At 42.0% G+C, this 26,648-nt stretch overlaps 1 protein-coding gene across 1 annotated transcript in view; it reads left to right on the top strand.

Moving 5' to 3' along the window:
- ZFP64 (ZFP64 zinc finger protein) overlaps nt 1-26,648 on the top strand; it is a 78,199-nt gene that overhangs the window by 30,497 nt on the left and 21,054 nt on the right. The gene's annotated exons all lie outside the window — the stretch shown is intronic.

Below are 26,648 nucleotides of genomic sequence, written 5' to 3'. Positions count from 1 at the left end.
TCACTAATAATTTTACTATCCAGACGTAAAAATTGTGACCATTTTAATGGACTTCCTTCTAATCTTTTTTTTCTATGCTTGTGTATGTTTTCTATTTTTTAAATTTATTTTATTTATTTATTTATGGCTGCATCAGGTCTTAGTTGCGGCATGTGGGATCTTTCATTGTGCTGCGGGCTCTTTGTTGTGGCGTGTGGGCTTCCTTCTAGTTGTGACATGCAGGCTTCTCTCTAGTTGTGGCGTGCAGGTTTTCTCTCTCTAGCTGTGGCCCATGGGCTCTCTCATTGAGGCGTGTGAGCTCAGTAGTCGTGGCACGCAGGCTCAGTTGCCCCACGGCGTGTGGGATCTTAGTTCTCCCACCAGGGATTGAACCCGCGTCCCCTGCATTGGAAGGTGAATTCTTTACCACTGGACCACCAGGGGAGTCCCGTATGTATGTTTTCTACTCCAGTTACAGAGTTGGGGTTGAATTGAGCATACTATTTTCTTTTTATATCCTATATTTCTCTTTATATCATTATATCTCCACAGAACTGCTGCCCTCCATAGATACATATAATGCATATACACACACATGCATATTTGGATTTTTTTAACAAACTACAACAGCAAAACTTGTTCCTTGTGATAAACTATATATAGAATTGTACAAAAACCAAGCCAATAATCTCCAGCCTATTCTCATTCCACCCAAGGTAAGTAAGGTCTCTGTGTTCATACCAACTTAAAAGATAACCTAGAAAAGGCTTTCCCTTATTTTTATAGTAATTGTATCACACTATGTACATTTCTCTCTACCTTGCCCTTATTATTCCATTTATTAACAGTACTGTGTGTCAGTACAGCTATGCCTAACTTTTTTTTTAAGCAAACGGTAGGCTATGACTTACCATGTTATAAGCACCATGCTTTATTCACCCATCTCCATCTTCATGGGTATTTTGGTTGTTTGGGGGTTTGTTTGCCATTGCAAACTGCCACAGTAAACATCCTACATAGTTCCTCTTATTCAGTTGTGCTTTCTTTTCTTTCTGTAGGTTAGAGTCCCCAAAGTGCATTTCAATGAGTTTCTGTAGTTTGTACTTGCGTAGATTCAGATGAGTTTTTCAAAACGATAGTCTCGTTGGTGGTGCTGGTGGTGCGGGCTCCAGCTATCACAAATCTTGTTATCCATCTTTTGAAGTTTTGTAGGTCTGATGTGTGAAAATGGTAATCTGGTCTTTGTGCATTCCCTGAGCTGATGTTTTGATCTGCATCTCTGTGACGCCTCTGCATAGACTTGTTGATTATTTGCATTTTTCTTATCTATGAACTTTAAACTCATACTCTTATTTTTTTCCTTGGGTTGCTGGGCACCTGGGGATGTGAACCCCATGTCTGTCAAATGGTGCTGAGTTTTCTCCCCTCCTATCCTTTGTCTTTTGACTTCCTCATGGTGCTATTTCCACATAAAAATAATCATTTTGTATGCAGTCAGATTTTTCTAGTGCTTTATTTGTGGCTCCTGTAGTTTCTAAGAAAGTCCTCCCTTCCCTTGAGGGTTTCTTCTTTAATATTTTCATTATTTGTTTTCAGTTTCTGCAGCCAGAATTCATATTTATGTGTGTATGATATAGGAGTTTAGCTGCCCAATTGTAACCAGGACCATGTGTTAAACAAAATATTATTTTCCTTGGAACTGAAATCTTAATTTCACCTTTAGATGAAGTTCCCAGATATACTTGGCTCTATCTCTAGAATCTCTGTTTTATCTCACTGATCTTTATACTTCTCTGGGTTGCCAACATTACATATTTGATTATATTAGCATTAAGGTAATCCTTAGTATCTTTTAGACTTGCAAAGCCTCCCCATAGCTATTATTTTCCAAAATTTTCTTAGCAATTCTTAAATATTCATATTTCTAAACGAACTTCATTTTGTCCATTACCCCTCCCCCCATAAAAAGTAAACCTTTTGAGGATTTGTATTAGAATTGTATCTGTATGGTTACATGAACTCATGAAAAGAAGACTTTAAAAACTGTTAAATCTGGGACTTCCCTGGCAGTCCAGTGGTTAAGACTACACACTTCCACTGCGGGGGGCACGGGGTTGATCCCTGGCTGGGGAACTAAGATCCCACGTGCCACACGGCACAGCCAAAAAAATAAAAAATAAATGTTAAATCTTCCACCCAAAAACTGTTGTAATATATAGTTTTCTTCATATACAGTCTATTCTTATTAAATAGGGCCTGTATTTTCTTGTTGTTTTGAATTCTATTGTAACTGTAAATAGGATTTTTTTATGTTAAAATAATTATTTGTTGCAAGCATAGGGAATAGCTACATTTGGTATATTTGTCTATATTGTACTACCTTAGAAAAAAGTTTTTATTCAGTGACAGTATTTATTAGAAACTCTTGGTCGCTGATAAATATGACATGATGGTTGTGGTATAGTCACCTCATTCCCAGGTGTTTTTTTCTCGTCCCTTGCGATACTTATACTACTTATTTTGCAGTCCTGTCCTATTGTATTAGTCAGAACCTCCAAACAATGTTGAAACAGCTGGCATCCCTGTTGCATCTCTGATTTTAACTTGAATGGCTTTAGAATTTCCCAATTTAATATAATATATGCTATTCCTTGGGTGACAGTTGTTATAGTACTTAGTCATTTTCTTCTCCCATTTTCAGAGTTTTTATCAAGGTGGGTTGCTGATTATTGTCAAATATCTCTTAACTATCTCTTGACATAAATATTTGGGTTTTGTACTTACATATGTTGATATGTGAATTAGTGTAGGACAGAGCCTGGTACTGAAGCCTCTTGCATTCCTGAAACAAACCATCTAGGTCATGTTGGATTATTCTTCTAATACATTCCTAGATTTCATTTACTAATATTTTCCTTGAAATTTTTATAACCTTATGTGTAAGTGCAGTTGAATGCTGGTTTTCTTCTTTGTTCTCTGACTGCTTGTTTGTTTGTTTTAGGTTATGTTTCTCTGAAAATAAATTGAGGCTCTTCCCTCCTTTTTCAGTGACCAGCAATAGTTTGTTATTTCAGGAATTATCTGTTTATTTTCTGGGCTGATACCCTTTTTCATTGTACATTCTTAACAAACTTTCCATTTTTTTCTGTAATTAATGGTCTATTTGGACTTTATGTCTCAACCTGATAAATTTTGGTAATACATACTTTGCAAAAGAAAAAATCATTCATTTTGCTCTGTAATTCCACTTAACATTCTTCTAAAATTATTTTAGAATCTTTGGCTTTTTTTTTTTTTTTTGATCTAACAGTGCTCTTGTTACTTTTTTTGGGGGGTGGTGGTTTTAGGGGAGTTTGGGGTGGGTTGTGTCTTATTTGTATTTTCAGTCTTCTTCTTAGGTAGTTTGCCAGGAGTTTATGTTTTGTCATTTATGTAAAAGTAAAGCTTTTGCTTTTATTTATTCTCTCTCTACTCCTCCATTTTACTCATTTCAGCATGTATCTTTATTTCAGCATTATCTTTATTAATTCTTTCCCCTCAGTTTATTTTGTTAGTCTAATTTCCAGTGTTAAGTTCACTTATTTTCAGCCTTTAATAATGGGGAAGCATTTAAAGCTGTGTATTTTCCAGTATGACTTCACCTATGTTAAAAGATCATTTTTTTCAAAGTTAAATCATGACTGCCATACAAATATAAAATGAGCATGTGTTAGCAATTTTATCTAATTCATTAATTAATGAGGAAATCAGTAAGTTGTTACAACAGGTTTGAAGGGGAGTTCAATGAATGCTTACACAGGCAATCAGGAATGCTGAAACAGACTTACAGACAGATGCAAAACTGGTTGGGGTCTACAGGGCAACCATCAGTTGCATTCCACCCACAAGGTGTGTTTACATTCTTATACGTTTTTTGCATTATTATATGTTTCTGTAACTCACAGAGTTGTAAAATAGCTCAAAAACGCTAAAAGGTATTGACCGCTATAGGATTAGATAACCCAGAGCTGGGATATGACGGGACAACCAGTAATCTTTTTTGCCTATTTCCAAGTCCTTCAGAAATTTTCATGACATCCATATCCCTATAGATTTTTATATGAAGTATCCTTCTTTCGTAAATTTCTAGATACTTCGTTATTTCAGTTTTAGGGTTGGTTGGTTTGTTCGGTAAGTCAGGGGGATAAAACCCAAGAGTTATATAAAGGTTTGTGTCTTATTTTTCAAGTAGTTACAGTTTGTGAAACTATATTTTCATTTTTGGTTTCTGATATTAATGAGTTTTGATCTGAGAATGACCTGTAAAATACGTGCTTTTTGTAATTTATTAGTTTTCTTTATGGCCATGTACATGACCGAGTTTTGTAAATGTTTGAGGAGATCTATGAATCAAGTATGTTGACTTTGTTATTCAGATTCTCTTAGTTTTTGTCTGCTTGATAAACTTTGAAAGAAGTATTTTTAAGCCTCTTACTGTGGCTGTGTTTTTTTATCATGCTTTTCTTGTATTACTGTGTTTCATTTTATTATACTTTGTCATATGTTGTTTGATGCATGTGAGTTTGTGGCTATTATGTGTTCTTTGTCAATTTTACATTTTACCCTTTAGTATGTGCCTGATCTTTAATAGCTTTGGGCCTTAAATTACACTTTATTTAATAACAGTATTCTAAGCCTTGTTTTATATTTTATTACATTTGCTTGGTTTATCTTTCCCACTCAGTGGTTTAATATCTTCCTTTAATAGCATGTCTTTGTCTTTGGTTGGAGAAGTCAAACTGTTTGCATTTCTCATAGTAACGTATACTTGGTATTATTCATTTCTGTCTTATTTAATATTTACTATTTATTAAACTTGGTAATTTTCTCCTTTTTCTTTTCTAACTTTTCACTTTGTTCTTGAAAGTTCTTATATGTTTCCATTCTGCTAATAGTTACTTTCTAAACTCTAGCGATTATTTTTAAATCGATTCCTCTATTGCTATATCCGATATAAATATCAACTAGGCCCAAACCTTTCATTAAGAAGTCTCCTCCCCACAAGAGGAGGCCGTTGGGCCACATCTCTTTCTACAACCCCTCTCTCCAAATCCTGGGTGTTGCTGAGGTAGCTTGTGAGTTTACTTCCAGGCTTTTGTTAAGTTTTGCCCTACAGTATGTCTCTTATGTTCCAATTCCCAAATGACCACATCAACTGAGATTTAACCAAAGATTACAACATTCGTTGTTCACCATAACTTCTTATACTCTTCTTCCCGTATTTCACATCTTTACTCTGAGTTTATCCTTATTCCGTTAATTTCTTGAGTATATTCCTTAGAAAGGGCACATAGGCTGGTATTGCTTTTGTCCCAGCAGATGAATGATACCTTTGCACAGCGGATTCTTTTCTCTTCAGTAATCTTTAAATTCTGTTCTCGTGGAGGTGAGAAGTTTGATACTGATCTGATCCAATTCTTGAATGCCCTAGATCCAGTGACCAGCAAAGCTGAGACAAAATGGTAGTGTTGCCAGGAAGAAAAGTTGGGAGGTCTCTCACCTCAGCCAGTCAGGTTGAGAGAACCAATCTCTAAAATTTCCAGAACAGAGGGAGGGGACTGAAAATGGGAAACATTACTAATCTTGAAAAATTTTTGTTGTTCATTTCATCCCACTACTCAGCAAATAAATTATAGTTCTATAAATTGAAACACATTTTTTATTCCCTTTGACTGTAGGGCTCCAAGCTTTAAACATTTCTTTTACATCAAATTATCATCCAAAACAACTTTTTGTTGTAAACTACGTAAATATATTACACATTTTTGATAAATAATTAAAATAAGCAAGAATATATCTTAATGAGTTTGATAGGCCTAGTTTTTAATCAGTTTATATATCTGTGATGATATTACTTTAAAAAAACATTTTTTTTACCAACTGCTAGAATGAGATACAGATCTCTTTCAGTTATAGTCCCAATTTTCTTTTTTTATTGATGTAAATGCTGAGAAGTCACATTCGCATAAATAAGGATAGGGACATAGAAAGTGTATTGTTACAGCAATGCTTCTCAATTATTTTAATTCCTTCTGAGTTAAATGCCAGAAAATCATACAATGATCAGTCATAATTATTTGGGTCAATTTCGTTAAAAGCAAAGAAACGAAAACCACCTGGGATTTCTTTCCCAGTCATGGACCAATTACTTTCTCAACCTCGGCACCATGAGTCACCTTCTGGGTGTACTCTTAGATGATCAGTTTTAGGGAAAAGTACTCATCAAAGTTGAGGATCTGAGAATTGATTTCCTCAATCATGCCCATACACCTCTTGAGAAATCTTTGTATATTCCCCAAATACAAGAACCCCAATTGAAGGCCCTTGCCCTGGAGCAGGGTTCAGCAAACTTCTTCGGTAAAGGACCAGGTAGATGCCGTGGAGCAACTAAGCCCGTGTGCCACAACTACTGAGCCTGTGCTCTAGAGCCCACGTGCCACAACTACTGAGCCCACGTGCCACAACTACTGAAGCCCATGCACCTAGAGCCCGTGCTCTGCCACAAGAGAAGCCACTGCAATGAGAAGCCCACGCACCGCAACAAAGAGTAGCCTCCACCCGCCGCAACTAGAGAAAGCCTGTGCACAGCAACAGAGACCCAACACAGCCAAAAATAAAGAAAAAATAAATAATTTTATTTATTTATTGACTTTTTAAAAAAGGACCAGGTAGAAAATATTCAATATTTTTCAGCTCTGTGGGCCACATGGTCGTTATTGCAGCTCTTCACCTCTGCTATTGTAGCATGAAAGTAGCCAGAGACAATAGTAAAGGAGTGGGTGTAGCTGTGTTCTGATAAAACTTTATTTATGGACATTGACATCTGAACTTCACAAAATTTTCAAGTGGCACAAACTATTATTTTTCTTTTGTTTTTTTCCAACCACTTAAAAAAAAAATGTGAAAACCATTCTTGGCTCGCAGACCACATAAGAACAAGTGCGTTGGACCATAGTTTGCCAACCCTTGCCCTGGACCCTGCACGTAATAGGTACATAACAAATATTTATTAAATAAATGGTACTAATGATTTTCAGTGATAAAAAGCTAACATTTATTGACTCAGGATATGCCAACACAATGCTAAATGCTCTACCTAATAATGTAATCCTCCCAACATCCCATGAGGGAGGATTACTATTATTACCCACATTGTGCGGAAAAGATATTTCCCAAATTTCCTGGTTTAAGAATCACCTGAAAAACTTGTTAAAAATGCCCACAGCTACAGCCCAGCTTTGGAAATCCCAATACAACACATCTGGGTGGGACACCTGAGAATCTGTATTTAAAATCTAGGACTCTGGCTATTTTCCTGATCCAGACAATATGGGAAATACCACAGTAAAAAACCGGAGGCTCAGAAAAGGTAAGAGATCCACCCGGGGTCACACAGCGATTAGGTGATATTTAAACGAAGAGCCAACACTCAAATCACCTGCCCTCGTTCTAATCAGCGTGTTTTCTGTAGTCATGACCTTCACTCAACTTGCTAAATCTGGGCTTCTTTGCCGGAATTCATTTCCCCTCTACTCCCACCCACCCCTGGATCTCCCTGGAATGTTAAGTGGGACTGGGCAGGCCTTGCTGGGGTGCCTGCCACGTCCACCCCCAGATGTGAGTTACAGGCCTGTTTTGTTGCACGTCAGTTTACCACTGTAATTTGGGGAGTTCAGAGTTACTGTCTTTGCTCTGAGCTTTTTTTTTTTTTTTGCGGTACGCGGGCTTCTCACTGTTGTGGCCTCTCCCGTTGCGGAGCACAGGCTCCAGACGCGCAGGCTCAGCGGCCATGGCTCACGGGCCCAGCCGCTCCGTGGCACGTGGGATCTTCCCGAACCGGGGCACGAACCCATGTCCCCTGCATCGGCAGGCGGACTCTCAACCACCGCGCCACCAGGGAAGCCCTGCTCTGAGCTTCTTATACACACCAAAAGATTTCAGTTTTGTGTCCCACATTATTCTGCTGTGCTTGATCTAAGAGGTCAAAACATAAGCCTGCTAGCATCTAGTTTTACATGGGTTTTCTTGGGGAAACCAAGAATTCAAGGGTTGTGTCCTGGAACAGGGTTTCTATATTGATACTTCTTGGGTGGGTCTTGTTTGTTTGTTTTCTTGGCTTCAGAAGGATTCTCTGAGCAATAAAAACTGAATGCTTACAACTGAAATTGATCTTCGGTTCATCAGCCAGAATTGGATCTTCTGGAAAGATTTCAGTTGAAGATCTGGAATAAAAACTATGACAGCTTCTCTCCCCTGCCCTTCTGTTTCCTTTACTGCTGTGACACTGTCCTGTCTTTAAGAGGCTGTGTGAGGAACTAGATTTGACCCAGGGGACTGTCCACGGCGAGACTGCCTAATCTCAGGCAGGAACTGCAAGGCCCATGACTACAGCCTGCAGAGACGGTGAAGTCTTGCTTAAACCAACCCTTCACGCTTTAAAATGCTCTTCCGCACTTTCAGTGACATGGGGAAACCGAGCAAGAAACAGGTCACGTGACTTGCCCAAGCTCACTCTGCTGGTCACTGGTCTTTGCTTTTGAGCCCAGGTCCCTGCCTCCTTCCCTCCCTCACCCCTCCTTCCCTCCCTCACCCCTCCTTCCCCCAGCGCTGAGTGTCCGGCTAGTGGGTAATGAACAGAGGCAAGAGTACCCATTCCATTTCCTTTGGTTTAGTTTTCTCATTTAGCTTGGTGCTTCCGACTTCATCCTGGCATCATGAGAGCAACAGAGGGTGCCCACGAGTCCCCAAGCCAGAGAACAAACTCTGAAAAGAGGCTGTGGTTTAGTATTGAATTGTGGGGAGCCAGCAGGGTCCCACTGCCACTGTCCTGGACTAGGGGCATTTTTGCCCCTTCCTACACACACACACACAGAAAAAACATATATATATAGAGAGAGAGAGAAACTTACAGTTTACAACTGTGTGGGCACAAGGATTAATATAATCTAAACTGGATTATATTAAAACTTTTTGCTTCTGATTTTAAAACAAATTAAAGCTCTTCCATAGGCCCCTAATTGGAGATGTCAGCTCCTGGGGGTGGGGAGATTATAACCAAGACAGGAGGAATGTTAAGAGAAGTTTCCATTCTACACGGAGAAGAGACAGGTTGGGCAGAAAGATAATTACTTATCTTGGTTTTGCCTAGTTTGTTTTTTTATAACAGCTTTATATTGAATTATACTAAGATATAATTCAAATGCCATAAAAAGACTTATATTCTTTTAAAGAATATAATTTAGTAATTTTTAGTATATTCATAAAGTCGTGCAACCATTACCGGCACCTTGTTTTTTTTTTTCGCGGTACGCGGGCCTCTCACCGCTGTGGCCTCTCCCATTGCGGAGCACAGGCTCCGGACGCGCAGGCTCAGCGGCCATGGCTCACGGGCCCAGCCGCTCCGCGGCATGTGGGATCTTCCCGGACCGGGGCACGAACCCGTGTCCCCTGCATCGGCAGGCGGACTCCCAACCACTGCGCCACCAGGGAAGCCCCATTACCAGCATCTAATTGCAGAACATTCTTATCATCCAGAAGGAAACCCTGTACCCGTTAGCAGTCACTTCCCATCCCCACTCTTCCCAGCCCCCCTGGCAACCACTAATCTACTTTCTGACTCCGTGAGTTTGCCTATTCTGGGCATTTTATCAATACATAATTGGAATCATACCATATGGGATCTTTTGTATCTGACTTCTTTTACTTAGCATAATGTTTTCCAGGTACGTCCAGGTTGTAGCGTGTATCACTACTGCATTCCTTCTTATGGCCAAATAATATTCCATGGTGTGGATAGACCACATTTCATTTATCGATTCATCGATTGATGGAAATTTGGGTTGTTGCCATTGTTTGTCCTAGTTTTAAAGGTACTCGTGTATTCAGGTTTTTGGAATTATTCGTGAATTTTTGTCATGATACCCACTACCTACTGAACAGTTACTCTGTGTCACTCACATTAGCTCTTTGAACATCCCCATCAGCCCTGTTCAGGACCTCTTATTAGCGTCATCATTTTAGGGTGGGTTACGCTGAGCGACAGAATGGGTGAGCAGCTGGCCCTGGGTCACACAGCTAGTCTAGTTGATTTGGTTGGACTCACCCAGTGATTAAGATCCTGTTCTAGATTCTGATCCTGCCAGAATCCCATACTGCAATCTAGTAATGGGCGGGGCACATTCATCCATCTTTGCACGAAGACAAAGACAAAAAGGTTGATTCTAGCCCAGGGATCAGTATGAAAATAATCAGGCACGGCAGGGAAATGACACACTCTTCTCTCAGATAAGTAGCAAAGGTGGAGCCTGGCCAAGGAGCTACTCTGTTCTCTTAGCAAACTAACGTTTATTGAGCACTTACTACACACCAGGTATTTGCTAAGCATTTAACTGCTGTGCCTCCTATAACCAGCTCTCAAGAAACCAAGAGTGGACCAGAGGAGAACTCCGAAATTTCTTCTGACCCAGTATTGGCATCCCTTAGTTCTCAGGAAACACATCCATCCATCCATATATCACATTTACCGTTTTTATTAACACATATATATAGATATGTACTTGTATTTTTTTTTGTACTTGTATTTTTAAAACACGATTTCTTAGGATAGTCAAAATGTTTTGCAAATTATAAGTAAAATAGTACTTTTGAATATTCTTCCTTGAACCAATCTCTTTATTTTTTTCCAAAAGTGCTAGCTATAAAATTGTAAAAGAATTCCTGTAGTTAGTTGTTCAGTTTTTAATGCTGATTTTGTGGTTCTTAAGCAGTGATGAGAGTCATTTATCTTGGGCTATATTCTTCTGGCATTATCTTTCCCTGAGCATTACTTCGCTGAATTTTGAGGATGGAATTGGGTGATATTTAGTTATTAGGGAAAGGGAGACAATAGGGCGAATGTTCTGAACGCCATCAGCTGCTTTGGTTTTGTGAGTTGATTGGTAGATTCACTCCAGATAGGTGTATAGAACTTTCAACAGGGGCCCACGGAGCTATGAGGACACTAGATGCTACGATTGAGCCACTGCCTTGAAGCAGCTTATGTCTAGATGCCACTGTTTCTTGTCTTGTCATTGCCTCTACCAAAACTGTGGATCTTGAGGGCTCAGACTGGTTCTAACCATGCTAACCCCTGGAAGGAAGTGTTCAGCAAATGTTCACTGAACTCATTCATTCATTCAGTGTTTCTTGAGCACCTACTCTGTGCCAGGTGTGGTTCTATAAACTTGGGAGGTATCAAGAGCAAACAAAGAGTGATCCTTGCCCTTGTAGTCTACCTTCTAGTGTGGGGAAAGAGACAGTACATGGAGAACAAAACACATATGTACATTTTACAGTGTCTTAGAAGGATAAGTGCTGTGGCATGGGGGGCAGGGTTTGATAGGGGAGAGGGGTTGCAGTTGTATATAGATAGGATGGTCAGGGAAGGCCTCCCTGAGAAGTTAAGACTGGAATGAGGGAGGGAGGGAGCCATGTGGATATCAAGAGGGAGAGAGTTCCAGGCAGAGGGAACAGCCAATGCAAAAACCCTAAAACAGAAATGTGCCTGGGGTGTTTGAGGTTAATGTGACCAGAGAAAAATGAGCAACAGAAAGAGAAACTGGTAGAAAGTGGGGTTGGGAACAGTATGATTCTGTTTTTTGTATTCTGCCATATTTTAAAATAACTAAAACAATAACAACAGTTGCATTCATTCAGCAAATACTAATTTCATATGATGGTAGTGACACAAGGCAGGCAGGGTCCTTGCCCTCTGGGATCTCACAGACTAGTAAGGCAGATGGGCAAATAAACATTTGTCACAGTATATGAATGCTCTGTCAGGGGGACATAGCAGGACGACAGGGAACCCATATAACCCAGGTTTGGAGGGCCCAGGGGAGGCTGCTCATGGAAAGTCAAAATGATAATTGAAATTGGGAACAGAGAAATGCAGGGTGAGCATTCTAAGGTGGGCTGGAACACATGAAGCCCTGGAGGAGAGAGGTCATTTGTAATCGGAGCATTTTTCTAGAAAGGAAAAGGCAAAAAAAAAAAGGTGCTCCTTGGAGAATGTTAGCTCCTGGGAAGGTTGTTTATTTCTAGAGAAGCAACACCACATTTATACCATTTATATAAAGTGATCATATAGTCCATCATCCAGACTGGGACATCAGACTGGGACACCTTTGAGAGTGGGGTGGCAAGCACTATGGGTAATTATGCTGGGAGAGCAGGTATAAGTAGCCTCCAGTATGCCCTTACCACCCTCGCCGATGGAAGGCCCAGCCCAGAAAATGTAGAATAATGCCTAATGCTTCTCCCTAGTGGCGGAATGCAGTAACACAACACAAGTCAAAGAGTTTCCTATCCCATGAGTCAGTTTTCCAAGAAAAATAACAAGTCACGTGCCACAGAGCTGACCAGAGTTTGGGTTTTGACCTAATGCTTTAGAGATAAATGTATTACTATAAATGTATCAAGTCTTTATCCATCTGTTTATTCTTCACTGTGTGATTGTATTCCTATTTTCAGTGTTAGTGGCTGTGGTAGATTAGATTTCTGTTTCCAGCCCAACACTCCCTCCCTGGTACAGAATCATACTTATCAACCCTTGCACATTGGTATCTTGGTGGGTAGAGTGGCTTCCTGGCCCCATTGACTCTGGGTGAAGCTGTGTGATTTGCTTTGCCCAATGGAATATAGTAGACCCAATGAGAAGAGGGGCTTTAACTGTGCCTGTACAGTTTGGCTCATCCTCTTGCTCTCACGTGACCTGTCATGAGAAGGACATGCTGTGTGTAGCAAAACACCCAAGGAGACACAAGCAAACCCATGGAGTTGACCTCAACCCAATCCAGTAGAGCCACAATGACTCACAGACACGTAAAAAATAACATAAATATTTGTTGTCGAAAGCCACTGAGATTTTGAAGTTGTTTGTCACGCAGCAAAAGCTGACTAATACAGGAGACTATTAGTAAACATAGTCAACTGAATTGCCATTTCCAGTGTTTAGCATTTACTTGAATGCGTGAAATAATGTTTTCCCTGCAGTACCACTTTAAAATCACTTTCAACACAAGTATGATGAAAAAAGTATTTGTCCTTGTAAAATCTGGATGCAAATCCAGCAGGTCTCTTCTTCCCATCTTGTCTTGCATCCCTTTTCTTCCTTTTTTTTTTTTTAATTTTTGGTCAGTTCTCTTTCATAGGAGAGAGAAAGAAAACCTGCCCAGAGGACTCCCCACCCAATCTACCCAAGACCTGTTAGTCTCCATAAGGGCATCTTTTGTTAGAGGCAACATTTTCCTCACTAGCTCTGAAACTCAATGTCTTCCAAGAGAACATACATGGGAGGAATAAAGTGCTGGAGATGCCTCAGCTTTTAAGAGACTTTACACCTTTTCTTAAAGAGGATTCCATTCATTTTGAGCTAACTCTAAGTTACCATGTGTCTTCAGAAAGATTTGCAGAGTTCAGATTAATTTGAAAGATTGGTATGCTGAAGGCTCAATAAGAACTTAATTTTTTTTTCAGTATTAAAGTTCTTGCAAGTTAGCAAATCGGCAGTCATCTTTACAGAGCTTCTTTCCACCTAATCCAGTGTAGACAGCATAGATACACCCAGATTACCTGTAAGCAGGTGAGTAAGTACTGTCATTCAGAGACCTTGCAAGCCTGGGTTGTACAGCAGGCCCATGGAGAAGTGGAACAGTGGATGGTAGTGGTTAAGAACAAGGGCTCTGGAGTCAGAAGAAGGTGGGTTCAAATCCCAGCTCCATATTTTCCCAGAGATATGACCCAGACAAGTGACCCAACCTCTCTGAACCTCAGTCTCTTCTTCTGCATAATGGGGATAATAATAGTTCCTACCTTATAGTGTTGTAAAGAAGGATTAAATAACACATGTTAAATAAAATAATGCATGTTTAGATATAGAAAACAAACTTGTGATACCAAAGGGGAAAAGAAAGGGAGGAAGGACAAATTAGGGGTGTAGGATTAACAGATACAAAATAAAATAGAGAAGCAACACAGATATTCTGTATAGCACAGGGAACGGTACCCATTATATTGTAATAACCTATAATGGAATATATCTGCAAAAACACTGAATCACTATACTGTACACCTGAAACTAACACAATATTGTAAATCAACCATCCTTCAATTTAAAAAGAAAAACAAAAATAATACAGGTTAAGTACATAGCACATAGGAGGCAGTCAATTAATGTAGCCATATAGGTAGCAGCGCTAATGACCTGCTTTCTCAGTTTTTCTGTATCTTTGGCTAAGCCGTCAGTAGCTCACCCTTGTCATCATTAGGGCTGCTCAGGATCCACCGGCTTCCTGTGTAGAAAACATCTGTCACTGTGCTCATCCAGGTGGAAGGCAGTGTCCTACCCACCACTGTACAAGCTGGTGAGCATCAGCTACTCCCACGACTTCCTTGCAGCTTGAGGACACGCACAAGCCCTGGGCTTGGCCAGTCAGGTATTCCTGCCTAAGACCAAGCAAGCAGCATAAACCACAGGGAGGTATTAAAATTCATCCACAATAGCAGCGTTTCAGCAGAGGTTTAAACAGTGTGTGATGACAGCAGCGGCGGTTTCTGGGAGCAGTGGGGCCCAGCTTCGGGGTTTCCAGCATCAGCATCAGAGATGTTCCCCTGCAGCATCCCCAACAGACGTCCTTGCAGGGCACCTCGTTCTGGCCTGCCTCACTTTCTGCCCATCACCTGAGTTGGGCTCTCACTCAGGTCCCTCACATGCTCCAATCAATCAATTCCTGTTCTGGTTCAACTGGCCAGCAGTTTCTGTTGCTTGTAATCAATGAACTCGAATTGATACACTCCCAAAGAGGGAAGCTCTGATGGGCTCTACTGTCATTGACCAATAGTGAGGACTCCAGTTGGGCAGAATTGGGAGCCATATCAGCGTAGAAGTCATTGCTTTAGACTCAGCCTTTGTACTTAGCTAAAAAGCCAGCTCAGGGGCTTCCCTGGTGGCGCAGTGGCTGAGAGTCCGCCTGGCGATGCAGGGGACACGGGTTCGTGCCCTGGTCCGGGAGGATCCCACATGCCGCGGAGCGGCTGGGCCCGTGAGCCATGGCCGCTGAGCTTGCGCGTCCAGAGCCTGTGCTCCACAATGGGAGAGGCCACAACAGTGAGAGGCCTGCATACCGCAAAAATAAAATAATAAAATTATTTTTTTTTTAAAAAGCCAGCTCAGATGGTTTCAGTCTAACAGTGCAACGCTTGGCACCTTTAAGCAGAAAGATGCCCCTACCACCACCATGGGAATTCTCCTTCCTTCTGAGAGCCTGATGGGTACCAATGCTTCAGGGCTGGCCTTTGACTTCATTATAGAAGGGAAACTTCTTAAAGGAAAAATGTCCAACAACTTTTTTTTCCATAAAACAGTTCAAACATACAGCAAAGTTGAAAAAAAGTGTTTGGTGATCACCCACATTCTTTCCACAAAGATTCTGTCATTAACATGTTACTCTTTTGGCTTTATCATATATCTCATTACAATATTTTTAATTGAAGAACTAATACATGCGAAGAGTGAAAAAATTCAAACACTCCAACATGGTATATGATGAAAAATTATTCTCCTTTCCACATCAGATCCCGAACTAACTTCCCAAAAGCAATCACGTGTTTACATATGCTTATATGTATAGTTTTTGTTTCTTCTTTTTCCTGATTTCCTTTTAACGGCCCCTTACTCAACCTACCGTCTTGTCGTTTGCCTTTCTTTTTTCTTTAATTTAACAATATATCTTTCATTCAGGATTCATTCATAAAAGCTTATTAAGCACCTACTCTGCTGTACCAGGCACTTTTTCCATAAACCAGGCACCCTGAATGGGTGGAGTAGTTCTGCTCTCCTCCCTCAGAGCCAAAAATTCAGAAATCATCCCATGTCACCTCATGTGAAACTAGTTCATTCTTTTTTTTTTTTGGGCTGCATTTTGGGTCTTCGTTGCTGCGCAAGGGCTTTCTCTAGTTGTGGCAGGGGCTCTAGCAGGGGCTACACTTCGTTGCCGTGTGCAGGCTTCTCACTGCAGCGGCTTCTCTTGTTGTGGAGCACAGGCTCTGTGTGCACGGGCTTCAGTAGTTGTGGCACACGGGCTCAGTAGTTGTGGCTTGTGGGCTGTAGAGCGCAGGCTCAGTAGTTGTGGTGCACGGGCTTAGTTGCTTCGTGGCATGTGGGATCTTCCCAGACCAGAGCTTGAACCTGTGTCCCCTGCATTGGCAGACGGATTCTTAACCACTGTGCCGCACCACCAGGGAAGTCCGAAACGAGTTCTTTTTTTTTTTAATAAATTTATTTATTTAATTTTGGCTGCGTTGGGTCTTCGTTGCTGCACGCGGGCTTTCTCTAGTTGTGGTGAGCGGGGGGCTACTCTTCCTTGTGGTGCACGGGCTTCTCATTGCGGTGGATTCTCTTGCTGCGGAGCACAGGCTCTAGGTGCGCAGGCTTCAGTAGTTGTGGCTTGCGGGCTCAGTAGTTGTGGCTCGTGGGCTCTAGAGCGCAGGCTCAGTAGTTGTGGCACACGGGCTTAGTTGCTCCGCGGCATGTGGGATCTTCCCGGACCAGGGCTTGAACCCATGTCCCCTGCATTGGCAGGTGGACTCTTAACCACTGCGCCACCAGGAAAGTCCAAAACTAGTTCATTCTTAAAGGGACTTTTAAACCAGGGCTTAAATGCATATAAGACCCAGCTGACAACAGAAATGTACGAAGGTATCTGCAACACAAAACAATAAACATTTGGAATCCCTGGCGGTCAAGTGGTTAGGACTCTGTGCTTCTACTGCAGGGGGCATGGGTTCAATCCCTGGTCGGGGAATTAAGATCCCGCATGCTGCATGGCAAGGCCAAAAAAAAAAAAAAATTATGATGTAACAATAAACGTTTGACCACCAGGTGTGCAGGAGATCAGAAGTTGGAACTAAAATGTATTAGTTCTGGGAATTCTTGGGTATTTTCTCTGCTATAAATGAAACTCAGCTACTCCACATTTGGTTGGTTGGTTGGTTGGTTGGTTTCTTCCTTTTGCTCGACCCCTTGCCCTCTATTCTATATCTTTTACACACCTCATGGTTTCTACTCCCGTAGGGTTTTCACTTCCCCCTGACTTTAGGTGAGGGGAAGTCCTCTCTGGCCTTTCTCTATGGCTTGCCCACATATTTCCAGCACTCTGTTGGTTACAAGGAACAGAAAACACACTAAAACTAGCAGAAGTAAGAAGGCTTCCTGGACAGTTACTAGGTAGTTTCCAAAATCGAAGAAAGAAACACAGGGTTCAGGGCTGCTCCCCGGACCTTGAGACCTAAACCAGGGGGATGGTCGTGTGTAGCGTCCTTTTTCATGATCGTGCTCTTCACTGCTGGCCTTTGCTTGTTCTTACTCTTTCCTCCTAAGGTGGGTTTTGTAAACTTGCTAGAAAGTTATGGGCACAGTTGGCAACCCCAACTTAACACCAGCCCAATGCGGCAAATCCAGAGGGTAGTCCTTCTGTCTCTGCTTTTGGACATAAACACGCCAGGAATGGTGCGCCCAGCGCCAGAGCACATCAGTGGTCAGGCAGACACAGTGGGTTAGGCTGAGCCCATCCTGGCCAGTGGCCCACTCATCTGGCCATCAGTGGCTTTCCATAAGTGGCACCCGTACCAGAACTAGTTCCCCAAAGGAAGGAGGGTAGCATGGTTACACAAAACCATGAATATTCATTGCCAAGGCCCTGAGCCTCAGACGCCTCAGCTAACTACCTCCTTCTCTGCGCATTTTCCAGATTTTCCTTGGGGATCCACTCCATCCCCTCTTTCAGCCTGTATGCTTCAAATGGGGCTAACACACCCCCTTCATGAGGGGAGGGCACGTGTCCCATGCTTGGCCAATCACAGTACCCCGTGACCTTGGTCAAAGTTATAAGTCCAAAAGCAAGGGTTAGCAAGTTTATTCTATAAAGCAACAGAAAGAGTTGCTGGTTTCAAGAGAGATAATTGATAGTAAATATTTATCATCTCTGTTGGAGCTACTCAGTTCTGTAGTTCTAGCACAAAAGTAGCCGTAGATAACATATAAATGCATGGTGCTCTGTTCCAATAAAGCCTTATTTACAGAAATAGGCAAGTGGGCTAGATTTGGTCCACAGGCCATAGTTTGCCAAATCCTGGTCCAAAGGATGGGTATATCTATCACCCAAACCAGTCAGGCACAATGTAGGTATTCAATAAAATATAGAATAATGGTTATTACATTTTTAATTCGTTTTTAAAGTTATTATAGTATAAGGGTAGTAGGTAGATGGCAGCCAATAATGAATAATAACTAATAAACTTGATTCTTTACTATTTGTCAATCCCTTTACATATATTTCCATTTTAATACTCAGAAAAACCATTTGAGGTAGGTAGAATTATTATCCTCATCTTACAGATGAGGAAACTGAGGCTCGAGGAGGTTAAGAGACTTGTTCAAAATCACACATCTCTGAAGAGCTGGACTCTGGTGAGATAATATATGTAAAATATGTTCTAAAATGCTACTCGGCACACGGTGAGCCTCTGTGAATACTCACTCTTCTCGTTGTCATCGTCACAGTCATCACTACCACCACTGTTGTCGTGTCTCAGGTTAGGAGAGGTTGAGTTCCCTTCCCAAGCCAGGCCTAGGATCTGCCTCTGGATGTGTCCAAGTTTAAAAGGGAGAGAGGGGAAAGGAGAAATAGGAAATGGTTTAATTATACCCAACTTGCTATACAAAGCCTCTGCATCTACTCCCTACCCATGTCCTGTCTCCAGCACTCTGCCCACCTCCAGCCAGACTGAGGTTCCTCAAAAGTGCCATAGCTGGTCTTTGCACAAGCTATTCCCTCTGCCTGGAACCCTTTTCACCTCATTTCTCTGTCTGCCCAAGACCTGCTCTTCCTACACCTCTGGGGTTATGAATCTGCCTCTTGCAGGAAGCTTTCCCTGACCGCTGTGTGAGTCTTTTTTTTCTTTTCTTTTTTAATACAGCATGTGTGAGTCTTTATCACACTGTATTGTAACTGTTTACTTATTTTTCCTCTCGATTACTCTGACTTCATTGAAGGCTTACTGTTGCATTCCTAGAGGTTAGTATCATACCTCACACCCAGACAGAACCCAGTTAATGTTTGTAAACAAGTGAATGGTTCTGGAACAAGCCCTGGTAGAGTATGTCAGTCAGGGAGACCGTATGCCGTAGATATGGAACACGAAAAGAACCTGAAAATGACAGCTGGTCTGGGAGATTTCAGTGTCACCAGAAAAGGATTGGAAACTCATTTTTCTCAAGAATAGGTAAGACAACTGACCAGCTCAGGCCTGCCACACCCAGCCGCACGTCTAGAAGCTTAGAATTCCTATTCTTGGATAACATTCCTCTACAGTTCAGGAACTTCCAAATCTGTAGGTGTTAGCAGGTGAATTGGAGGCTGTTTTCACTATAAAGGTCCACATTGTTGCTTATACAGTATCCTCTTCCAGTATTTCATCTCATCATTTCAAATTCTAATCCATGAAGGGAAGGGGCTGCAGTGGGGGAGGAGAAGGGAAAGAAGAGGAAGAACTGAGGATCTGTATCGTGGTTATTTCCATTTTCAATTAAGACTGTGCCCTAGTGACTTTTTAACTAGCTTTTTTTTTTTTAAATTTTAAAAGTTAATATGCTGATGGGAATATAAATTAACATGGCCACATTGGGATAGAGTTTGGCATTTCCTAGGAAATTTGAATGTAAGCATATGCTCCGATCCAGGCATTCCTCCCACACTGCATTTCTCAAACTTACCATGCGTGAGAATCACTAAGGGATCTTGTTAAAATGCAGACCCTAGGCTTAGAGAAACTTACACATGTGAATCAGGAAAGCTGTGCAAGAATGTTCATAGCTACGTTGCTCATAATTACAAATTGGAGACCACCCACTGGCAATGAAGGTGTAGATGAAGTGTGATATAGTCACAGGGTAACGATGAATGAACCACAGCTGCCTGCAGCAACGTGTTGACTCTCACAGGCTTAAAGGAGCAAGTGAAGGAAAATTAGTCATACTGTTCAACAAGCGGCAACTCTAAGCAACATAGTTAGGTGGCAAAACTATTTTTAAATAATTATTACACAAAATTAGCGATCCTGGAAGAAGGTGGCAGAAAGAAGGAGAAGCTGATGGATAGGAATATGTGAAGGGCTTCTTTAGTACTAAGAATGTTCTGTATCTTACGGTGCTGATGGTTACTCAGGTGTTGTTCCTTAAACTGCATGTTTGTGTTTTATACGTTCTTGTATGTGTGCCAAATTTTCAATTAACTTAAAAGACTGTAAAAAGGTATATAGCAAGATGTCCGTCACTCAGACAACTGCATCACAAATACTGCTGTCCTGTCCCCAGAGCTAACTCATGTTACCAGCAACCTGGTCTCCTCTGCATTCACAAGTTTGTGTGTGTATGTGTGTAGATGTATATATGTTAAATTTGATACAGAGAGATAGTTACATATATGTATTTACATACATATATACACATACACACAACAGCATTACTTGTGTTCTTTTCTGTCCTTTGAATATTTCACCTAATACATCCTGAAAATATTCCATCAGTGCACAGAGAAATACATTATTCTTTTTATAGTCATAAAGAATGTATTCTATTTTATGATAGAACCATAATTTAGTAATTTTAATGATTAATTTTTAACCATAAAGTAGTATGTGAACACACTCCCTATTTTTAAAAAATGTTACTAAGGATAATGTTCTCTTACGCATACCTGTGGAAATTTTAGGTTCTCCGATCCTTCCCCTCTGAATCTACTCCCTGGCGCCATCTTGCTTAACTCATAGCCAGCGTGCATCCTGCCAGGACTTTTGTCCTCTGGATTTTCATTTTCACCACTGAAAACATATGTGGACTTGAATATGTGTTTATGTCTATGTAGAACTTACTTTTCCTCTTCAATGCAGTATAGCTGGAGCTCTAGCCATCCCTATAAACATAAAACTGGCTGATTACTTTTATTTGCTGCCTGGTATGGCTAAACCACAGTTGAATCTAACCATTCCCCTATTGTTGTACACTTAGGTTGTTTCTCAAGTTGTTTGCGATGACAGTAGTGTTGCAACAAACATCCCTGGACTCGTCCCCTTGTGCACATGTGCAAGCATTTCTCTATAGGAGATGGAAAGCAGAGCTGATAAACCATTGGGAGGGCATATCTAAAGACTGATTGCCAGATTGCCCTCCAAAGTGGCTATAACCATTCACACTCCCACTAGCAACGCATTAGAAGACTAATCTCCCTTCACTCTTAGTAAAAGTAGATGTTATCAGCAGTCTTAATTTTTATTGAGCTGATAGGCGAAAGAAAGGAGGACTTTATGGTGAATATTCATTCCCTTATAGTTAGTGATGCTGAACGCCTCTTGTAAGTTTGTTGCCCAGAATCTGCATTTAACACGATCCCCAGGTCATCCTTCTGCACATTAAAGTTTGAGAAGCACTGGAGTGAGAATCTGCATTTTAACAAGGTCCCCAGTGACGCCCGTGCACAGTCTGAGGAGTACAGTGGGGGAGGAACAGCTGGATCATAGCATACGCTCACTTTTACTAATATGTGTGGGGTTGTGTTTATCTTTTCTATTCAGACAGGATATAAAACAGTACTTCAATGTATTTTTAACTTGCACTTCTTTCATCGTAAGTGAGCTTGGACTTTTTTTTTCAAATTCTTACAGGCATATTTTTCTTCTCTGGAAACCAGGTAGTCACTGAATCTTCTTACTTTGCTTCAAACACACGAAAGCTGATCTCCTGGGGGCTTTTGCTGTTATGGTTTTCTCTCCCTTGGAACGTTCTCTCCCTGGTTCTTCCCAGGGCTGCCTATTATATTCAGGTTTTAGCTCAAAGGTCACTTCTAGCAAAACTCAGGTACCGCCCCTACTACCACTCTTCATCTCGCCACCCCGTTTCACCTTGACCGTGGCCCCCAGCCCTATCTGAAATGACCCGCACACTGGTTCTTTCTTTCCTTCTCTGACTGCCCTGCTGGATCTTGTGTGTCTTGCCTATCCCTCCATACCCAGCACCTGGAACAGAGCCAGGCAACAGGCTAGACTCAAATTATCGTCAGATGAACAAATAAATGAACTCTCGGCAGATGAAGAAATGAGATTTGCTCCTGTCTAGCGTTACGCCCCACTGGGGCATCACTTTTACCTGGATAAACATTTCTTGATTCATTCCTGTATCCACAGCAGAAAATACTAGGTGGTAACGACAGAAGTTGAGTGAGCTTTAGGAGAACACGACCCAAGCAAGGTGCTCAGCCCCACGGGAAGCCCAGGACAATCAGAGAGACAATTATGTTTTTATCTATTTCTCTTAAGAAGAAAGCAATTACTTGACCAATAGTAAACAATATCATAGCGCTCATTTAGTATATATAGAGAAACTGGTATAAAGGCATGGAAGTCTGCCACTCAGAAGGGTTGGGTAATGTCAGTACAGGCCTGTGTGCTTCCAATTTATTCCCACATAAAACAGAATATCTGTCCCAAGTTCATTGGAACCACCAATTCTTCTGTTGTTGTTGTTTTTTTTTTTTTTTTTGGCTGTGCCGCACAGCTTGTGGGATCTTAGTTCCCCAACCAGGGATCGAACCTGGGCCCTCAGCAGTGAAAGCGCCAAATCCTAACCACTGGACCGCCAGGGAATTCCTGGAACCACCAATTCTAGATGAGCATTAGCTATTTTTACAGATAACTGTAACTCTTACCCTACTCTTTTTTTTTTTTTTTTTTTTGCGGTACGCGGGCCTCTCACTGCTGTGGCCTCTCCCGTTGCAGAGCACAGGCTCCGGACGCGCAGGCTCAGCGGCCATGGCTCACGGGCCCAGCCGCTCCGCAGCATGTGGGATCCTCCAGGACCGGGTCACGAACCCGTGTCCCCTGCATCGGCAGGCGGACTCTCAACCACTGCGCCACCAGGGAAGCCCCTACCCTACTCTTATAAATAACATTTACAGAGCGCTGCCTCCGTAGTAGACATTGTTCCATGTACTTTATATATATGTATTCATTCATCCTCACAACCACCCTGGCTGTATTAGCATCGCCATTTTATTGAAGAGAAAACTGGGGCACAAGGCAGCTTTCTCAAGGTCACATGGTAAAAGCCGGGATTCTCACCCAGGCTGGCCCCAGTCCGTGTGCTTCGTGATGACATGATACTGCCTCTGGAATCTCTGTAATGCTTTGTAAGATGTCGAATGACTGGGAGAATCTTCTGTATAATTCAGAGGTACACTTCACCTCTTGGCAAAATACTAAAGTTATCAAAGTTACAAATATACTCCGTTTTTCTTTTACAAAGGGACAGGCGTTGAAATTTTATTGACTTTCTTTTTGAAGAAAGGGAACTACCTAACAACCATTAAAAAAAAAAAATCAGGATACAGGTGATATACATATAAAGAATGACAAAATGCTTTCCAAGAGAAACATGCTATGGAGTGAGTATTTGAAATGCATGTTTGGCCATGATTCCCTTGTTAGGTGATTTTGTTGCTGAAAATAATGAAAAGTTGTCACCTGTAAAGACCTCTATCTGTGTGTTTAAATTTGGCAACAGAATTTCCCAATCTGTTTAAACATCTTCCAAGTAAAGAGCTTCAGTGGGTTTGAAATCTAGTTGTTAAAGATATAGTTTAGGGTTTCCCTAGGGCTTCCCTGGTGGCACAGTGGGTGAGAGTCTGCCTGCCAATGCAGGGAACACGGGTTCGTGCCCCGGTCCGGGAAGATCCCGTATGCCGCGGTGCGGCTGGGCCCGTGAGCCATGGCCACTGAGCCTGCGCGTCCGGAGCCTGTGCTCTGCAACAGGAGAGGCCACAACGGTGAGAGGCCCGCGCACCGCAAAAAAAAAAAAAAAAAAGATATAGTTTAGGTTAACCTCTTCAGGTTAATTTGTAGAAGCCCCAGGTTGATTATCAGGGGAAATGAAAATTTACGATCTGGATTTCAAAGAAAATAGTCAATTTGTGAAACTGGCAAATGGGATTAAAAAGGGAGAACCATGATTTAAGCATAGCCAATGATACTTTATTTTTTTCTATATATCCTGTGAGGTTTTTTTTTTCTCTTCAGTTTTTCAGTGATAACCCTTGAAATCAAGCCATTAAAACCAAACATGGGGGCTTCCCTGGTGGCACAGTGGTTGAGAGTCTGCCTGCTGAGGCAGGGGACATGGGTTCGTGCCCTGGTCCGGGAGGATCCCACATGCCGCAGAGCGGCTGGGCCCGTGAGCCATGGCCGCTGAGCCTGCGCTTCCGGAGCCTGTGCTTCACAACAGGAGAGGCCACGACAGTGAGAGGCCCGCGTACCGAAAAAAAAAAAAACCAAACATGGTAATAAACTTAATTTAGGACCATAACATTGAATGGATGTATTGTAAAATACTAAAATAGTGCCTTCAAAAAAGGAAGCAAGTTTTAATCTGTTGCTGTCATTATATTTGTAGAAAATATTGATAATTTACTTTGCCTTTTGTTGAAATATATTCAAGGAAAATGCAAATCAAAACCGTAGTGAAATATCATTGTATGTCAATTTGATTGGCAAAAATTAAGACACCTGACAATACGGAGTGTGGTAAAGGATTTGACTCCACGGTACCTCTTACCTTGCTGGGGGAAGTGTAGATTGGTGCCTCCACTGTGGCATCATTTCTTACATAGTCACTTACAATCCAATCGATGTATACATTCATTTAAGAAACTGACACTTTTTTGAAAGATCATAGCTGCATTTTTCACGTGGCAAAGACTGGGAAACAACCCAAGTGCCCATCAACAGGATGGCAGATGAACCAACTGTGATATTTTCACACCATGGAATATTACACATCAGTCAAGCTGGTTGAACAACAGTGATAATTTGGATGATCTTAGCACTATAATAAATGCGGGGGAGGAGTAATTACTGGAAGATTACATACCCTTTTCATGAAGTTCTTTAAAAATTAAAGCTTAAGGAATACATGTAGGTGCAAAAAAGACTTGCTAAGAAAACAAAAACAAAGGAATGAAGAATGAAGGGTTTAGGTGGATGGCTATTAAATTCGAGGAGGGGATGAAGGGGGATAGATGAGAAATGCAGGTTATGGTTAAGGTCCTAGCTTGGGTCAGAGAGTTCCCTAGTATTAATTGTATCTTAATAAGCCAAGCAACAAACAACCAACCAGACAAATACAGGTCAGCGACAGATCAGGGATGACAACGGGTCTTGTACCAAAGATTGGTTAATCCAGTTGTGTGCACCTGAGCTGAAGAAATTATTTCTATCCATAGCAAATACAAACACAGGTACACACCTCAAGTAGTAAAAAGTGGGTATCAGATGCCTCCTAACCTCCCGGCTGGGTGCTTTTCCTTCATCAACTTCCCCAGAGGCAACCATTGGCCCCTAGAGATCCTTCTGAGACGTTCCAAAAGGTCACACGATAAACAGAAGCACACACGTATGTTTTGAAATGGCTTTACATATATGTGTACCTAGACACATATGCACACAGACCAAAGAAAACTTCAAAAGTTGCTTTTTAAAAATTTATCTCGAAAATTTAACCTTGAGTGACTTCACCTGGCTTTACACAAACATCCCTACAATCAATTCACAACTTGAAAATCAACGGGAAGTTTGAGGAAAACGGCTCCTTTTTAAAGAAATATAAAAATGCTCTTCTTGCAGACAGTCCCCTAGGGTTTGTCAAGGGTAACCTCACAGAAGGTGAATTACAGGACGCTGCGAAACCCCACAGTGCCGGCGCAAGCCACGGCAGAAAAGCTCACCGCGGCGATGTTAGAAATACGGATTCCCAGTCCCCGCCCCACGGATTCAGAGCTGAACACGGGTCTTTTTTAACCAAGGCCCCCACGTGACTCTCAGGTTCGGGCAAGCTGGGGGCACAGCCCCGCCTTAAGTAACTCCCCAATGGAAGAAAGTAAACATCTGGGGCTTGTAGGTGGCTTTCTTGCTCTCTGTTGGATGTCGTTTACCTGGTGCCAGGAGGGGTCCCCTCGGGTCTCATCAAGGGCCCAGCCAGTCTGAGCACGAACGCCAATTAGCTCAACCCCCCGAGGACCACGCCTCAGTCGCCTGCTGGGCGGGGCCCGCGCCCCTGTCGGCCCCAGGCCTCTTTCCTCCGTGTGGTCTCAGGCCCCGGGCGCCAGAGTCCGGGGGAGAGATGCTGCATGGAAATGCAGATGCCTGGGCTCCGCCGCCTGAAGCCAAAACTTCCGGAATCTGCATTTTTAACCAACTCTTCCAGGACCAGTAAGTTCACCCTGACGTTGGAGACGCAGTAGCCTCATTTACATTTTAAATTCGAATATGCAACCACGAGTGGAGGTCGTGCTTCTCAACCTTGGGTGCCCTTCAGAATAACCTGGGGAAGCTTTTTAAAATATATATACACCAATGCCCAGGTTTCAGTCCAGACCAATTAAGCCAGAATCTAAAAGCGCGGCCTCTGCGGCAGCAGCCGCAAAGGCATCACCTGGGAGCTCGTTAGAAATACAGACGCTCAGGCCCCACCCCAGACCCACTGAGTCAGA

This window comes from Phocoena phocoena, chromosome 15 (assembly GCF_963924675.1).
Source record: "Phocoena phocoena chromosome 15, mPhoPho1.1, whole genome shotgun sequence".
Classification (NCBI taxonomy): Eukaryota; Metazoa; Chordata; class Mammalia; order Artiodactyla; family Phocoenidae; genus Phocoena; species Phocoena phocoena.
This window is presented reverse-complemented; position numbering and strand designations above follow the sequence as displayed.